Below are 6,204 nucleotides of genomic sequence, written 5' to 3' on the forward strand. Positions count from 1 at the left end.
GACAGTGGCTTTTCCAATTGGCTGGCTGGGAAGATGGTGAGGACAGCGCACGGAACACAGTAAGCCCTGGCTCTGCCTGATGGCTCAGAGTGATCTGGCCTAGCCCTGAAGGGAGCTGGTGGAACTCTACTCCCTAGGTGAGAGGAGGCACCCCAGGGACCCCACCACAGGAACAGAGGAGGCAGGATACTGTGAGAGGAGTGTATGAGGAGGGGGGTCACTGTGTGAGAGGAATGTATGAGGAGTGGGGACACCGTGTGAGGGGAATGTATGAGGAGTGGGGACACCATGTGAGGGGAATGTATGAGGAGTGGGGACACCGTGTGAGGGGGATGTATGAGGAGTGGGGACACTGTGTGAGGGAAATGTATGAGGAGTGGGGGCATTTTTTGACAGGAATGTATGAATGACCACATTGTCCCAGCAATAGGTGTTTCCTGGCTGATGTGTCCTGGAATTTAAGAACAGGCAGCATAGAGACACCCTAATAGACCCTTTATATTAGCACCCCTCCATTAGAGACTCCCCCATTCAGCTTTAAACAGGACAGACGGGTTTTTATACAGTCAGATGTTGTGTGTGTGACACGTACCCAATATTCTGTATCATAGATGTGCCAAGTGGTCAGCTGGCAGCTCTTTGTATTGGATTCCTCTTACAAATTTTGCTGCAGGCTTCGGGGGTTCTCAGCTTCCGGTGGTGGAGATCACAGTGACCACAGGGTCCTTGTCCTCCTCCAAGCAGAGCTGAAACACAAAACATAAGCGGTGTCTAACCGAGAGAATGTACTGCGGCCGAGCAGGCAGCACAGAGAGGCTGGATCACGTAACCAGCAGGTCACCCAGCCTGTTCCGGGATCGGGGAGTGCAGCGTGCCGCTCCTGTGGACACAGCGGATCAAAATTACAGGTAACCGGGATCATGTGATTGGTATCATGTGATCGCTAAAACCAATGATGGAAATATAAACAAACCGTCATGAATGGATTTCATTCATGAACAGGTTGCTTACAGTTGTGATATGTGATTGGCCCACAGCAATCACATGGTAACTGGTAGGGATGAGCTTCGCGTTCGAGTCGAACTCATGTTCGACTCGAACATCGGCTGTTCGCCAGTTCGCCGAACAGCGAACAATTTGGGGTGTTCGCAGCAAATTCAAATGCCGCGGAACACTCTTTAAAAGTCTATGGGAGAAATCAAAAGTGCTAATTTTAAAGGCTTATTTGCATGGTATTGTCATAGAAAGTGTTTTGGGAACCTGGGTCCTGCCCCAGGGGACATGGATCAATGCAAAAAAAAGTTTTAAAAACGGCCGTTTTTTTCGAGAGCAGTGATTTTAATAATGCTTAAAGTGAAACAATAAAAGTGTAATATCCCTTTAAATTTCGTACCTGGGGGGTGTCTATAGTATGCCTGTAAAGGGGCACATGTTTCCCATGTTTAGAACAGTCTGACAGCAAAATGACATTTCAAAGGAAAAAAGTCATTTAAAACTACTCGCGGCTATTAATAAATTGCTGGTCCGACAATACACATAAAAGTTCATTGATAAAAACGGCATGGGAATTCCCCACAGGGGAACCCTGAACCAAAATTTAAAAAAAAATGACGTGGCGGTCCCGCTAAATTCCATACCAGGCCCTTCAGGCCTGGTATGGATATTAAGGGGAACCCCGGCCAATATTTTTTTTAAAAATGGCCTGGGGTCCCCCTCAAAATTTATACCAGACCCTTCAGGTCTGGTATGGATTTTAGGGGGAACCCCGTGCCAAAATTTTTTTAAAAAATGGCGTGGGGTCCCCCCAAAAATCCATACCAGACCCTTATCTGAGCACGCAACCTGGCAGGCCGCAAGAAAAGAGGGGGGGCGAGAGAGCACCCTCCCCCCTCCTGAACCGTACCAGGCCACATGCCCTCAACATTGGGAGGGTGCTTTGGGGTAGCCCCCAAAACACCTTGTCCCCATGTTGATGAGGACAAGGGCCTCATCCCCACAACCCTGGCCGGTGGTTGTGGGGGTCTGCGGGCGGGGGGCTTATTGGAATCTGGAAGCCCCCTTTAACAAGGGGACCAACAGATCCCGGCCCTCCCCCCTGTGTGAAATGGTAAGGGGGTACGAAAGTACCCCTACCATTTCACAAAAAAACTGTCAAAAATGTTAAAAATTACAAGAGACAGTTTTTGACAATTCCTTTATTTAAATGCTTCTTCTTTCTTCTTTCCTCTTTCTTCTTTCTTCTATCTTCTATCTTCCTTCGGTTTCTTCCTCCATCTTCTTCTTCTTCTGGTTCTTCTGGTTCTTCCTCCGGTGTTCTCATCCGGCATCTTCCTCCGTGGCATCGGCGTCTTCTTCCCTTCTTCTCCTCGGGCCGCTCCGCATCCATGATGGCATGGGGGGATGCTCCCACTGTGTGACGTTTCTCTCTTCATCTTCTTCTCTTCATCTTCTTCTCTTCATCTTCTTGCCTTTATCTTCTTTTCGGGCCGCTCCGCATCCATGATGGCATGGAGGAAGGCTCCCGCTGTGTGATGCTTCTCCTCTTCTGACGGTTCTTAAATAACGGGGGGAGTGGAGCCACCCGGTGACCCCGCCCCCCTCTGACGCACGGGGACTTGACGGGGACTTCCCTGTGGCATTCCCCATGACATCAGAAGGGGACGGGGTAATGTAACGGGTGACCCCGCCCCCTCTGATATCACGAGGAATGCCACAGGGAAGTCCCGAGAGGGGGCCGGGGTCACCGGGTGGCTCCGCCCCCCGTTATTTAAGAACCGTCAGAAGAGGAGAAGCGTCACACAGCGGGAGCCTCCCTCCATGCCATCATGGATGCAGAGTGGCCCGAAAAGAAGATGAAGACAAGAAGAGAAGAAGATGAAAAGAGAAGCGTCACACAGCAGGAGCCTCCCTCCATGCCATCATGGATGCAGAGCGGCCCGAGGAGAAGAATGGAAGAAGACGCCGACGCCGTGGAAGAAGATGCCGGACGAGACCACCAGAGGAAGAACCAGAAGAACCAGAAGAAGAAGAAGATGGAGGAAGAAACCGAAGGAAGATAGAAGATAGAAGAAAGAAGAAAGAAGAAAAAAGATAGAAGAAAGAAGAAGCATTTAAATAAAGGAATTGTCAAAAACTGTCTCTTGTCATTTTTAACATTTTTGACACTTTTTTAGTGAAATGGTTGGGGTACTTTTGTACCCCCTTACCATTTCACACAGGGGGGGCGGGATCTGGGGGTCCCCTTGTTAAAGGGGGCTTCCAGATTCCGATAAGCCCCTTGCCCGCAGACCCTCACAACCACCGGCCAGGGTTGTGGGGATGAGGCCCTTGTTCTCATCAACATGGGGACAAGGTGTTTTCGGGGGCTGCCCCAAAGCACCCTCCCAATGTTGAGGGCATGTGGCCTGGTACGGTTCAGGAGGGGGGGCGCTCTCTCGTCCCCTCCTCTTTTCCTGCGGCCTGCCAGGTTGCGTGCTCGGATAAGGGTCTGGTATGGATTTTTAGGGGGACCCCACACCAATTTTTTGTAATTTTGGCACGGGGTAACCCTTAAAATCCTTACCAGACCTGAAGGGTCTGGTATAGATTTTGAGGGGGACCCCACGCCATTTTTTCTTTTTAAATTTTGGGCAGGGTTCCCCTAAATATCCATACCAGACCTGAAGGGCCTGGTATGGAATTTAGGGGGACCCCCACGTCATTTTTTTTTTAAATTTTGGTTTGGGGTTCCCCTGTGGGGAATTCCCATGCCGTTTTTATCAATGAACTTCTATGTGTATTGTCGGACCGGCAATGCATTAATAGCCGCAAGTAGTTTTAAATGACTTTTTTTCCTTTGAAATATCATTTTGCTGTCAGACTGTTCTAAAACAGGAAACATGCGCCCCTTTACAGGCATACTATAGACACCCCCCGGTACAAAATTTAAAGGGATATTACACTTTTATTGTTTCACTTTAAGCATTATTAAAATCACTGCTCCCGAAAAAACGTCCGTTTTTAAAACTTTTTTTGCATTAATCCATGTCCCCTGGGGCAGGACCCGGGTCCCCAAACACTTTTTTATGACAATAACTTGCATATAAGCCTTTAAAATGAGCACTTTTGATTATTCATGTTTGTGTCCCATAGACTTTAACGGTGTTCGCATGTTCGAACAAATTTTTTGCCTGTCCGCATGTTCTGGTGCGAACCGAACAGGGGGGTGTTCGACTTATACCTAGTAACTGGCTACCTGTACCATTTTATTAGTTGTAGCCAATCACAGATTACAACCAAAAGCAAGCTGTTCATTTTTATCATGGTTATTATTAGACAGAATTTTATATAGCACCAACAGTTTGTGCAGCGCTTTAAAACGTTTGTGTTCATCACTGTATAAGCCACACAGCTTATTGCATTAGGGCGTCCACCCCAAAGCATATATGTAGGGCGATGGACGTTGTCAGTACAGCAGAGGTTGGTGTTAGTAGAGCAATGGACAGTGTGAAAAAATGATATACATTTAATTTGGGTACAGTGTTGCAGTATAGTAGCGCAGTGCTGAATAGCAAAAGATGCCAACAGCTGGTCATATATGATTCAATTTCTTTTTAGATTTACCTTCAACTATGTAGTACAAGGGCCTGCCTGATTTCATATAAATTGAAAGTGTTTAGATTTGACCTCATATTATATGGTTTTGGTAGATCTAAAGGAAAACAAAAAATTGTATAATCTTTGGCCAGCCTTATGCCCCGTACACACGGTCGGATTTTCCGATGGACATTGTCTGATCGGAGCGTGTTGTCGGAAATTCCGACCGTGTGTGGGCGCCATCGGACATTTTCCATCGGATTTTCCGACACACAAAGTTGGACAGCAGGAGATAAAATTTTCCGACAACAAAATACGATCGCGTCAATTCCGACCGTGTGTGGCCTGTTCCGATGCACAAAGTGCCACGCATGCTCAGAAGAAATTCCGAGACGGGACAGCTCGTTCTGGTAAACTTAGCGTTCGCAATGCATACAGCACTTTCGTCACGCTGCAATGTAAAAAATGGTTTAATACAGCGCACTCTCTTCTTCTTTATAATGTGACAAGAATTAAGTAGTTTTGCTGCTCATATTCACACACACTTCTCACAAAGTTTTATTTGTGTTTTTATAGTGGGATTCCCTCAATATATTGTTATTAGTTGTCACATCTGACAGTTTTATATTTTTTATGTTTTTTTTTTTTTTGTTTTTAAGCCTTTTTTTTTCTTTAATGTTTGGATTTTTTCCAAGGCTGATCTTTGTTCAATGTTATTTTTATTTTTACTCCAGAATATTTTTGTCTGTGTTTTGTGTGTCAAGTTACCCCAACACCATTGATATCTTTTATTATTTAATCTCCAGGAGATTGTTTGTTGTTGGTGTCCCTTGTTCATTTCACATTGTATATTAGAAATGTACCTGAATCCTCACAAACAAACTGTCATTTTTGAAGTAAAACACATAGGAGAGTATAATTCAAAACAAAAATCTTTTATTAAGGGCTCAGAACCAAACAAAGAGGAAGGCAACACTGGATCAACAGCAGAAATTAGTGAAGCCTGGGACCCCCACGGCAGACATCAATTCTTAAACCTCAAAATTGGTGGCCTGAGGAGTCCATATGTAAGGGAGGGCAGTCTGGTCCGGGATTCACAGAGACTCGGATAGCAGCAGATGACATCAGTGTCCCCAGGCTGTGGTACCACAAGAGGCTGCATCTTTTGGCCGACCAGACTGGATCCAGGGCAATCACTCTCTGGTCTTCCTTCCACACTTCCTTCCGGGCTGTGGTTGTGCAGTTGGAGATGTGGCAGGAGGAGGAGTAGGACCTGGAGGAGGAGTAGGACCTGCAGGAGGAGGAGGAGGACCATCCCAAAGCTGTGTGTGAGGTGTAATTTGGCCCCTCACACCTTTCGCCAGAGCCTCAGATATGAGGGCCTCACACATGGCTTTTTGGCCCTCCTCCATCCTCTGCATTTTATATGCTATGAATGCAGCAATGTTCTCCTACAAAAAAATCTGATAGCCGCCTCCTCTAGGGTACTCCTCCTACTGCCACTTTCTCTTTCCAGGGGGGGTGGAGGGACCTGCAGATCAGCCAGCCGGCTCGGCCCGGCCACCTCCTGGCTGAGACTTCCCTGTGTATGAAAAAGGGACATGGTTTTAGTTTTTGCATCATCAATCA

This window comes from Aquarana catesbeiana, linkage group LG05, assembly GCF_042186555.1.
Source record: "Aquarana catesbeiana isolate 2022-GZ linkage group LG05, ASM4218655v1, whole genome shotgun sequence".
NCBI classification, from domain to species: Eukaryota; Metazoa; Chordata; class Amphibia; order Anura; family Ranidae; genus Aquarana; species Aquarana catesbeiana.